Raw genomic sequence first — 13,105 nt, 5'->3', positions numbered from 1 at the left:
TTTTGGTCTTGCTGGCAAAGGCTAACTACCTTTCAGTTAGACCAAAAGGCCTGAAGGCTCTTGTTCAAAGACAAGGAAACACTTAAATGTTGCAATTTAATATTTCATATATCTTTGTTGTTGTAGGAAGAAATCTCATAACGGCTAACATCAGGGGTACCCTTGTGTCTTATCATGAACGGGGAATGAAAAGGAGGTCCTCAGCCCTGGTGACGGAGGCTGCTGCGGCTACAGGACTACCTGTGTCTGTAGTTAAGGTATGAAATGGAGGGAAGGGGCGAGAGGGAGATGGAATTAGGGGCATGTGACTATAGGGTTGTTGGATTTTGAGGGGTTAGTGGAAAGGGGGATTGGGGGAACAAATTGGTTTTGGGGAAATAAATAGCCGGTGTTCTGATACCCTGCATCCATAAGTATTCACACTTTCATTTCAACTCATGCATTTTAAAAGCATTGGATTGGTGCAAGCATAATGGGGGGACATTCCACCACAGCACAAGACAACTGAACGACCCCAGGCCAAGTTTTTTTCTTTCCTAACCCCCTGTATTATTAGAATATTGTGAAATAAAGAATAAACAATCCACCACCTAAAACACTGCTTATTAGGCAGGATCAGGCAACAGTGTAAAATCATGTTTAATTACAGTACTATAAACTGCATTTTATCAACACAGTTATACAATGTTATACTTGAATGTTTTTAGTTGAGTTACATCTAACGATAATGCTTTCCTTTCAAATTACAGAACTGTGGGTAACTATGGGTGTTCACTTAATACCTCCTGCAACACCAGGCGACGCAAAGCTGCTGGTTATAAGCGCAGCGTGTCTGCCTTATAACTTGTTTTGCGCAGAGATGCTGGAGGGGAAAGACATGTATTCTCAGATTAATGTTTATTCCAACATAAAAAATGTAGTCCTACATTCGGATGTGAAATGTTGATAATTGCTGTATCATTTTCACCTCTCGATTCAATAATGCGTCTTTCCACAGGAATCATTAGATAGTCAGAAGAATCTAATATATTCCTAATTTCAAATAAGACTGTTTCCCACTGGATTATTTTTAAAGTAAGAGTATTATTTAAATAATGATATTAACTGATAATACCAACATGTTTTAAGCAGAACACCATAGTGCCTGTGCCCAAGAACACTAAGGTAACCTGCCTAAATGACTACCAACCCTTAACACTCACGTCTGTAGCCATGAAGTGCTTTGAAAGGCTGGTCATAGCTCACATCAACACCATCATCCCAGAAACCCTAGACCCACTCCAATTTGCATACCGCCCCAACAGATCCACAGATGATGCAGTTTCTATTGCACTCCATACTTCCCTTTCCCACCTGGACAAAAGGAACACCTATGTGTGAATGCTATTCATTGACTACAGCTCAGCGTTCAACACCATAGTGCCCTCAAAGTTAAGGACCCTGGGACTAAACACCTCCCTCTGAAACTGGTTCCTGGACTTCCTGACGGGCCGCCCCCAGGTGGTAAGGGTAGACAACAGCAAATCCGCCACTCTGATCATCAACACAGGGGCCCCTCAGGGATGCGTGCTCAGCCCCCTCCTGTACTCCCTGTTCACTCATAACTGCACGGCCAGGCACAACTCCAACACCATCATTCAATTTGCCGAATACACAACAGTGATGGGCCTGATCACCGACAACAACGAGACAGCCTATAGGGAGACAGCCTATACAGTCGTGAAGCGGGCACGACAACACCTATTCCCCCCTCAGGAGACTGAAAAGATTTGGCATCGGTCCTCAGATCCTCAAAAGGTTCTACAGCTGCACCATCGAGAGCATCCTAACTGGTTGCATCACTGCCTAGTATAGCAACTGCTCGGCCTCCGACCGCAAGGCACTTATAGAGGGTAGTGCAAACGGCCCAGTACATCACTGGAGCCAAGCTTCCTGCCATTCAGGACCTCTATACCAAGCGGTGTCAGAGGAAGGCCCTAAAAATTGTCATAGACTCCAGAAACCCTAGTCATAAACTGTTCTCCCTGCTACCACACGGCAAGCGATACCGGAGCGCCAAGTCTAGGTCCAAGAGGCTTCTAAACAGCTTCTACCCCCATGCCGTAAGACTCCTGAACATCTAGTCAAATGGCTACCCAGACTATTCGCATTGCCCACCCCCCCTCCCCTCTCCACACTACTGCCTTTCTCTGTTGTCATCTATGCATAGTAACTTTAATTAACTCTACCTACATGTATATACTACCACAACTAACCGGTGCCCCAGCATATTGACTCTGTACTGGCCCTGTATATATTGTTATTTTTTTTACTGCTGCTCTTTAATTACTTGTTACTTTTATCTCTTATTCTTATCCACATTGTTTGAAACTGCACTGTCGGTTAGGAGCTCATAAGTAAGCATTTCACTGTAATACCTGTTGTATTCGGCGCATGTGACTAATAACATTTTATTTGATAACTGGCCATTTACGTCTTTTTTGTGGTGTTTTTATCCAGATTCACTACTACTAAAAATAATAATTCATTTTAATTTGGCAGATGACTTTTAGGACACTCAAGGACATCTTATATTAAAAGTAGGCCTACATAAAATGATACATGAATATACAGTGGGGCAAAAAAGTATTTAGTCAGCCACCAATTGTGCAAGTTCTCCCACTTAAAAAGATGAGAGAGGCCTGTAATTTTCATCATAGGTACACTTCAACTATGACGGACAAAATGAGAGAGAAAAAAATCCAGAAAATCACATTGTAGGATTTTTAATGAATTTATTTGCAAATTATGGTGGAAAATAAGTATTTGGTCAATAACAAAAGTTTATCTCAATACTTTGTTATATACCCTTTGTTGGCAATGACAGAGGTCAAACATTTTCTGTAAGTCTTCACAAGGTTTTCACACACTGTTGCTGGTATTTTGGCCCATTCCTCCATGCAGATATCCTATAGAGCAGTGATGTTTTGGGGCTGTTGCTGGGCAACACGGACTTTCAACTCCCTCCAAAGATTTTCTATGGGGTTGAGATCTGGAGACTGGCTAGGCCACTCCAGGACCTTGAAATGCTTCTTACGAAGCCACTCCTTTGTTGCCCGGGCGGTGTGTTTGGGATCATTGTCATGCTGAAAGACCCAGCCACGTTTCATCTTCAATGCCCTTGCTGATGGAAGGAGTTTTTCACTCAAAATCTTACGATACATGGCCCCATTCATTCTTTCCTTTACACGGATCAGTCGTCCTGGTCCCTTTGCAGAAAAACAGCCCCAAAGCATGATGTTTCCACCCCCATGCTTCACAGTAGGTATGGTGTTCTTTGGATGCAACTCAGCATTCTTTGTCCTCCAAACACGACGAGTTGAGTTTTTACCAAAAAGTTCTATTTTGGTTTCATCTGACCATATGACATTCTCCCAATCTTCTTCTGGATCATCTAAATGCTCTCTAGCAAACTTCAGACGGGCCTGGACATGTACTGGCTTAAGCAGGGGGACACGTCTGTCACTGCAGGATTTGAGTCCCTGGCGGCGTAGTGTGTTACTGATGGTAGGCTTTGATACTTTGGTAGGTCATTCACTAGGTGGTGGTTCTGGGATTTTTGCTCACCGTTCTTGTGATCATTTTGACCCCACGGGGTGAGATCGTGCGTGGAGCCTTAGATCGAGGGAGAATATCAGTGGTCTTGTATGTCTTCCATTTCCTAATAATTGCTCCCACAGTTGATTTCTTCAAACCAAGCTGCTTACCTGTTGCAGATTCAGTCTTCCCAGCCTGGTGCAGGTCTACAATTTTGTTTCTGGTGTCCTTTGACAGCTCTTTGGTCTTGGCCATAGTGGAGTTTGGAGTGTGACTGTTTGAGGTTGTGGACAGGTGTCTTTTATACTGATAACAAGTTCAAACAGGTGCCATTAATACAGGTAACGAGTGGAGGACAGAGGAGCCTCTTAAAGAAGAAGTTACAGGTCTGTGAGATCCAGAAATCTTGCTTGTTTGTTATTGACCAAATACTTATTTTCCACCATAATTTGCAAATAAATGTATTAAAAATCTGGGAAGAGGATACAAACCCGGGTAAGGGTTTGGTTTAAGGTGGTAGGGTTGGGAATAAGAGCTGAGGACCCCGGCACACATTGTGGAATGGAGGGAGACAAGGAGACCAGCAGAGGAGGATCGGGAGAAGATCAGAGAGGTCGGTGGGTGCCAGGTTGTGGAGGGCTTTGTAGGTGAGAAGGAGTATTTTAAAGTTAATACAGTGTTGCACATGGAGCCAGGATTGGTTTGATTTGTTCAGTTGATCTGGTGCTGGTGTGGATTCTGGCTGCGGAACCAGTTGGAAGTCTGTTGATGAGGTTGGTGGGGATCTGGTGAGGAGAGTGTTACACTAGTCTAGTCAGGAAGTAACCAAGGCATGGATGAGGGTTTCGGTGCTGGAGTGTGACAGTGAGGGGTGGAGCCTGGAGATTTCTGAAGCACCAATATCTTTCAGCATCAGAGTCACATCTCTATAATCACCATTGGAGCACTCTGCAATAATATCACAATCTTCAGCGCTAAAGCCCATACAATGATCCTATCACCAATATATAGTTACTAGCTTTTACTTTAAATTAGAAACAGCAATACACACAAAGGAAGGCATGCCCAGGGAGAAGTAGAGCTGATCCCGGCTGGAGGTCATACTTTTGCCATACTTACGATTCAACTACCATTACTGGAAGTTTGGTGTAAGTCACCTTCACTTCTCTCGTCCTCTCAAGGCAGGCCAACCTTTACAAATAATGGGAAACTTCTGACCACCGGGAAACACTGGAAATGTATAGGGAAAACCCCACCCACCAATAATGAGATGCACCTTGGCGCAATCACAGTTAGCTGACGCATGTCACACCAATAAAATGTGGGTTATTCCATAATATTTATTTGGAGAATAATTATAAAGTGATTTGTTTCATTACAAAAAGCAATTTGTTTTCCAACATATTTAGAAAGAGGTTAAGCTACACATGACTAAGTCGTGTGACTAAGTCGCTTAAAAGTGTCAGCTTAATGGTGTGTATTATATATTATTAAATAATATTATATGTGGACTATAATATCTTTAGAATATTGATACAGTCATGGGTCACTTGCATTATTGTGTGTTTATAACCTACTGTGTCTGGCCTGTTAATCAGTTGAATATCTGCTTAAATAGTGAAACAACATGGTATGCTCGCCTTAGCTCTGTCACGGTAGAACTGTATCCCGTGGCGCGGGAGCAAGAGCACCCATTGTCTTGTACAGTGGTTTCCTCCTTTAAAAGTTGCGACCTTACACCGCGGGACTTAGAGGTATCCAGCGTCACGGCTTCATTGCTCCAGACCACCACAAGGGGGAGTTAGAGCACTCATTATGCATTTGAGTCCCAAGGTTTTCATACAACCGAGTGGTTCCAATGACGAATTTGACACGAGCCATCCGTCGCTGGTGACTTTCTTCAGCAAAAGGAGGCTGACAAAACATTTCGGGTGAAGCAAATGTAAGTAATTATAATGTCATAATCAGTCAAGCAAAAAATGTACAATTGAGAGGAATATGTTAGTTAATGTAGACAAACGATTGTGCATATTCTTTGGTCATAAAGTTAATTTACGAAAATCGCTATTTAGCAAGTTAGCTGACTAGCTAGCATTAGCCAACTAGCTAGCTAGTGTTATGAGTATGAAATTGTCATTTGTGTTGTTTAATGTTTTAGAGACTCCTGAGAACCAGAACCGGGCTGTCGTCTTGTGAAACAGTGGATGTAAAGAATGTAGCTAGCTAAAGCATTTACTGCAAATTGAATGTACAATTGTGTTAGCTTGCCTTGATGACTTGATCATTTGAATACACCAGCAACAGCTGGTGAGGTGTCAGGTTCGCCTCTGTACTTAAAGGGAGATTATTCGAACACTCCAAACATCTCCCCATAAGCGTTCCACTCTTAATAACAGAGAAATAAAAGGTTTTGTGGGGGGAGGAACCTAATCTCTGGTCCTGTGGTCTTCCTTCATGAATAGTGAACACTGAGGTGGGTCTGAGGTTATAGAAATGCAAGTTGTGTGTGCCTCTGTGAGTGGTTACTGACTGACGCAGACACCTATCAGAGTGTGCCTGAAACATCTAAATATAGAGGGCTATGTGTCTCACCACTTGGTTATTGCAAGTGGCTTGATAGTCCAGTGAAAATGGCTGAGTGTTTATGTGGTATAAATCTGAAAATTAGCAGCTGACATCTTAAGGGTTTTTTAATTAATGCCTGTGAGACAGGTTCCATATACAACAAGACAGGCAGAGATGGAGAAAAAGAACACAGAACAGTTTAATTACCTCTGGTTATGGACACTTTTGCCAGCAATAAAGCTTCCACGGCCTGTTCCTCGGACAGTGAACATCTGGCAATATCTACATTTTCGACCCCTTGATCAGCTCGCACTGTGCAGTAAAGAAAATAGCTTATTTAGATATGAAAACAATAACTGAGATATGTCCATTCAATCTAAAGCGGCAGATGTCGTGGATACGTCAATAAAGAAAGCTTAACACCAGGCTGGTATTGTGGTTGTTCATTATTTGATGGGAAATATGCAATATGTATACAAAATAATATACTTACCTTCCTTGAGAATCTATCTATACCGCCAAAGATGACAATGTTGTATCTTGAAAAAAAAGCATTGGAATTAAAAGTTAAATGTTTAACCTATTAACCAGGGGAGCAGGAACAGAGTATTTTTGCAGAGCGATGCACCGAAACTAGATCATTCTGGCAATGATATCTGCACCATCTACACGCCGCAAAGACTCCCTAACTCTTTGCCATTGTACACGATGGCTCATTTCTTGAAGACTTCCTTTGACCATTCTAAAGCCCGCGTGGGGCATCCTTGCCTTAATGGCCCTGACTTTCTGGTCTAACTCTTCATCTAACGTATCAGAATAGCATTCCCTGACAGACAAATAGTATTCTTTCATCCTTCTGTAAAAAAAAAGCTAACCGTTACACTGTCATGAAATATGATTATATATCGACTTTGAAACAAATAGGACATGGCCTGCTTAAGAGTTGCCATGAAAGAAAGTTAGATTAATTCAACTGAAAATGGCAAGAACAGGCGTTTGTAGCTAAATGTTTTTGGTTATCTTGAGAATAATAATTGCATGATTTATCATTCAGCGGTATGTACAATATGTATCTATGTAATATAGTAGAATTAATGAACCGACACTGAATCGTAGGATCTAACTACTAGCTATGTAAAAGTTGGACGGCAGAACGCCCAGTGCTGCTTACCTGAGATGCCATCACCACACAGTCCTTCGTAGGTGTCCGCTATGACTTCCTTTGTGTCGAAAAGAAAGGTTGAACAGTATTGGTTGTAGCCAAACACTCAAAAAATGGCCAAAGTGGAGGGTTGATAGCGAAATTAAATTGTAGTTTTGTTTTCAAATACATTTTTTGTTCTCAAAATATTTTTGGGGAATGAAATGCATAAAGTTTTGGACTCTATTACAAAATATTTGATTGCAAAAAAATGTTTTACTTTGAAGCCTCGTTTTTGCTTTCAGAACTATTATTTTTAATTGAAAATGTTTAAAAAGTTTTGCTCTCGAGAAAAATACACAAATGTACCATTGCATGTAACAATTTGCCTGTGAATAAACAGACCTTCATACAAACTTGCTATGCAGAATTCTTGATGCACAGCCGAAATGCTGCCATATCCTGCCAGCACGCCACAAGCGAGCCACTCAGGCGGAGAATGACGCATGGAATGAGATGGTAACAACAATTTGTTGCAAGTTGGGGAGGGGGGCTAATAGCTGAACATTAGACTATAAAACCTTTACTAAAGAATAGTCCAATAGCCAGGCTAGGTGTGAAGAAAAACAATTCCTATCACAGACCAGATTTGCCTGAGTACTGATTATGCTTTTGGGTCCCAATGCACTACTGTGTCTCTAACTGAATCGGCAATAAAAACCAAATAATAAACTGATAATTGTGCATGACTTCAAATTAAACAAGCAGGTTTCGAACCCTCAACCTTCTTGCCAGAAGTCCAGCGCACTATCGACTGTGCGCCAAACGCATGCTCAAAGCGCAGAGTCGATAGAGCGTGCCCTCGCGGTAGCTTGCTAAATCAATGTAATAAAGTAATGACTTTTGAAATAAGTTACCTTACACCTCACATGTTGGCTGACAAATTGTTAGCGACGCTGTCCTTATGAACCACATAGCATATAATTACAGCAGTATGTACCAGTATGTTAGCTATCTACCTAACGTTAGTAGTTATACATCAACCTTTTACTGCAATGGGCTAAATCAAAGTGTTTCTTGGTAGTCTTAACTTAAACAAATCTACTTTGAAACTAAAGTATACACTTCACACATGGTTATGGGCTTAAAAAAATAAGACACCTGCACCATGTCCGATATAGAGATTAAATGTATTACATTTTGAGTTTGCATCCCAATATAACATTTTATATGTATCACAGAGGACAGAAATATAACAAAACCGCTTGACATGGAAACACCAGACTTTCGACATAAAAAAAAGAAAAGTTGAGTAATTATGAAAAATATAATTAACATTTCACCCCTGAAGCCACTAAAGAGTGATTTGGTCATTTGCAGAAAAGGGTTACCACCATTGCATCATGTACGGCAGGTAGCCTGGTGGTTAGAGTGTTGGGCCATTAACCAAAAAGTTTCTGGATCAAATCCCAGAGCTGACAAGGTAAAAATCGGTTGTTCTGCCCCTGAGCAAGGCAGTTAACCCATTGTTTGCTTATGGCAGCCCCCCGCACCTCTCTGATTCAGAGGGGTTGGGTTAAATGTGGAAGACACATTTCAGTTGAATGCATTTAGTTAAACAAGTGACTAGGTATCTCCCCCTTCCCTTTGGATGTGGTAACAGAGTTTGTATATGTGATCACTGCAGGATTTGAACAAGAAGATTTCCAAATATAGCTGTGAGCAGCAATGAATGGGTTCACAGGATGACAGAAAAGATGCAAGATCAGTTGGATAACTAAGCTAGCACTCTATTATGTACAGTGGTGGGAAAAGTACCCAATTGCCATACTTGAGTAAAAGTAAAAATACCTTAATAGAAAATGATGCAAGTAAAAGTGAAAGTCACTCAGTAAAATACTACTTGAGTAAATGTCTAAAAGTAAACACAGCAAAAAAAGAAATGTCCTCTCACTGTCAACTGTGTTTATTTTCAGCAAACTTAACGTGTAAATATTTGTATGAACACAACAAGATTCAACAACTGAGACATAAACTGAACAAGTTCCACAGACATGTGACTAACATAAATGGAATAATGTGTCCCTGAACAAAGGGGGGGTCAAAATCCAAATTAACAGTCAGTATCTGGTGTGGCCACCAGCTGCATTAAGTACAGTAGTTAACCTGCTGTTCCTAGGCCATCATTGTAAAGAAGTATTTGTTCTCTGAGTTTTCGTTTATGTGTTATCGTGTTTCAAACTTTGAATGCTTTCTTATACATCTCAGTGTTCCACAAAAGCACAAGCCATGTAGCCTGTCTTGATCACAAACATGTCCATATGTTGTATTTTATGACACACCTCTCGTTGCATCATTTGTTTTAATTAGGCACTCAACTCAACTGACTTGCCTAATTAAAACAAATGATGCAACGAGAGGTGTGTCATAAAATACAACATATGGAAATGTTTGTGATCAAGACAGGCTACATGGCTTGTGCTTTTGTGGAACACTGAGATGTATAAGAAAGCATTCAAAGTTTGAAACACGATAACACATAAACGAAAACTCAGAGTTAAGCTAGCTATATTTCCACCTCTCAAGATAAAACATTTACAGTTTAACATCACAGCTTTTATAAGTGTTATTTTAAACAGTTAAATGTTATTTTACAAACTGTTCTGTATGGCCATGGTATTACTGTGGATTGAACTATACTGTTACTAAATTTAAACTTCCTGTACATCAAACCTTAATGACACATGTTAATTAACAATAAATAAAATGTGAGGATATACATACATTTATTGGTATATAAATCAATATTGCGAACAACATCCTTTTCAAATGAACTAAAATATTATGCCTCGTCAGCTCAGTGAGGAAATATTTGTGTGTATTAATTTTTATATCTTTTAACACTAAATATCATTATGTTCAAGGTGTACCAAATATTTCAATACACACAAAGTGTAACACCATGACAGTGTTGACAATTCAAATCAAGAATTATGTTCAAATTAACAATAGACAAAAACAACATCAAATGTGATTTTAGTCGTATGAAGGAGACCAAGGCGCAGCGTGCATTCTCTTTATTAAAAGAATGCACACCGAACAAACAAACAAAATAACAAGCGAAAGGTGACGCTATACAATAGTGCTGACAGGCAACTACACATAGTCAAGATCCCACAACTAACAATGGGGAAATGGCTACCTAAATATGATCCCCAATCAGAGACAACGATAAACAGCTGTCTCTTATTGGGTAGCATATCAGGCCAAAATAGACATACAAAACCTAGATGACCCACCCTAGTCACTATCACGCCCCAACCAACACTGAGAAAAACAGCTTACTTTGGTCAGAGCGTGACAGTTCCGCTGAAAACATTTGTAATTGGGTAAAAATTAAACCATAAAAAATGTCAAAGAGAAATGTCACTCAAATGTGCAGTAAAATAAAAATACAACTTTGATTAATGCATTATTCCCTTAATAAAATAGGACATATTTTACACTTTTGAAACACACAAATGATCATATTTGTGTCATATTACACATTTAAGAACATATTACACATTTAATGTAATAGCATTTATATCAGAGATGGGTAACTTTGATGAGGGTGGGGGCCACAAAAAATCTGAACTAATAAGGTGCCGCAGTTGCTCATGGGTCTGCGTACCCATTTGTGCATACGTAATTCAGTTAATTTAGAGCAATTCTACACATTTTGCCATGGGTGTAGAGAAAATATTGCAGTTTTAAAACAAGTTTGCTGCAATTCTACAGATTTTGCAATTCGACAGATAAAAGATTGAGCATTTTTAAAACTAATTTCCTGCAATTATACACATTTTTCCATAGGGTGGAGAGAAATGTTTGCAGGTTTTAATATTATATCTGAGTGAGACTGACTAACAAAATCAGATGTCTCTTAATGACAATAAGTGTAACTAAATTCATACGTAAAAAATATATGTATTTATTTATAGAGTTGTTGAGTTATACTTGAGGGGACACCGTTTGGAATTATGGTATGCTGAGATACACCCTGTAGTATTTTGAGAGAATAAATGCTATCTTAGAAGATCATGTTTAAATTGTGATTACAAAAAAATTGTATAGAATCATTTGTGCGGTTAGAAACTGCAACAGAAACAGTTAAAAACTGTTCGACCTAAAAATACTATACATTTATCAGAAAACCAAAGCCTCCCAGCCTACTGAAACACATTGCGTTACCCGCCACTAAGGTCAAAATGACAGCTGCAATTTGAAAAAGTAGTAAACAGATTTGTACTTAAAATGCTAAATGTTACGTACAATATAAAAAGGTATTAAATATGCAGCATATTGACTCGGAAAATTACATAAAATTACATAAAAACAGGAAGCATTTTTTCAGTTTTTTTCTTCTTCTGACAAATAGATAAAAGGAAATGATCTGGTCCCATGTGAAATCTTTCCTCTATAGCTGTATATTTAAAGAGGAGAACAAAAACACCTGTCTTCACAGCCTAAGGTCTGCTGTGAACAGGTGTTGGCCCTGTGCTTTTTCTCTTACGTAGATGTCTCTTTTCCACAAGGCTTTCTTCCTGCTCTTGATCTGATGAAAGCAGGACCACCTCAGGATCGAACTTCTCAGGTGTTACTATTTTGCTGTGTCTTGTGGATTTACGCTGGGGCGTGGCCTTGGAGTTGGGTGTGGTTGTGGGTGTGGCAGTTAACCTCACTCTCAGAACTCTCGTTAAAACCACTGGAGCCTCCTCTTCCGCAGAGCTCTTCAGCTCTTCCTTCTGAGTTGGAGCTACCTCCATCTTCTCCCCCTCCTCTTTCTCCTCCTCCTCATCGTCTTCTGCCAACTGTAAATTAAGGTTGTCCACCTTGACCCCGACTCCATCCTCTGCCTCTGTCTCACCGCTCTCTACATTTTCCATACCATTCTCCTCAATAGTTTCTTCTTCCTTCTTCTCCTTCTCTGTTCCATTTTCCTCAGGCTTGACACCACACTCAGCCACTGAGGCCACTTCCACCTCTTCTACTACGCTTGCCTCTTCTGCCATTACCTTATCAACCTCTTCTTCCACCTCATTTACCGCTTCAGCTGTTTCTACTTCAGCTGCCTCTTTTGATGTTTCTGTAGTTTTCTCCTCTGTGTTCTCCTCTTCTTCCTTCTCCTTGGTTTGCTCTGCCATAACCTCCTCTGGCTGATGTGTGATTGCTTCTTCTTTTGCCTCAGGAGCACCACTGTCTGCTTGTACTTCAGTGTTTCCTTCGTCCTCTACCATCGCAACATCTGCCTCCATCTTATTCTGTTCCACCATTTCCTCCTCCACTGCTTTTCCTTCCTCCACAGCTTCTGGCACAGGTTCAGCTGCCTCCTCCATCTTTTCAACCCCCTTTACTTCCTCTTCCTCAGGTTCTTTGCAAGCTTGTTTGGAGTTGCATCTGGGTGTGGCAGGAGCAGATTTTCTTCCTCTCCTCAGAATGTTGGCTCCTACTACCAGTGCCTCTTTTTCCTCCACAGCTTCCTGCACAAATTCATCCATCTCCTCAACCTTTCCTGTCTTCTCCTTCTCCTCTTCCTCTGCTTCTTTGCCTCTTCGCATGGACTTGCGTTTTGGAGGAGTAACAGAAACGCTTTTTCTTCCTCTCCTCGGGAATCTTGTTTCTACAACTTTACCCTCTTCTTCCTTGGGTGGTAAGGCTTTCTCCTCATCCTCAACTGGCTTTTCCACTACTTCCTCTGCTACACTTTCCACCTCTGTTGCCTCCTCCAATTTTTCTGCCTCTTCTACCACAGTCACCTCAGTTGTTGCTTCTTCCACTGTT

At 40.5% G+C, this 13,105-nt stretch overlaps 1 long non-coding RNA gene across 1 annotated transcript; it reads left to right on the top strand.

Annotated features, from left to right (window-relative positions):
• The first annotated feature begins 5,478 nt into the window (after positions 1 to 5,478).
• Positions 5,479 to 6,566, top strand: LOC121846366. The gene is made up of 2 exons (XR_006083244.1): positions 5,479 to 5,518; positions 5,735 to 6,566. It is a non-coding gene; the product is annotated as an uncharacterized LOC121846366 (long non-coding RNA).
• The last annotated feature ends 6,539 nt before the right edge of the window (positions 6,567 to 13,105 follow it).

The sequence above is a fragment of the Oncorhynchus tshawytscha genome, linkage group LG04, assembly GCF_018296145.1.
Source record: "Oncorhynchus tshawytscha isolate Ot180627B linkage group LG04, Otsh_v2.0, whole genome shotgun sequence".
NCBI lineage: Eukaryota > Metazoa > Chordata > Actinopteri > Salmoniformes > Salmonidae > Oncorhynchus > Oncorhynchus tshawytscha.
Note: the sequence above shows the minus strand (reverse complement) of the source record. Positions and strands in the feature narration are given on the sequence as shown.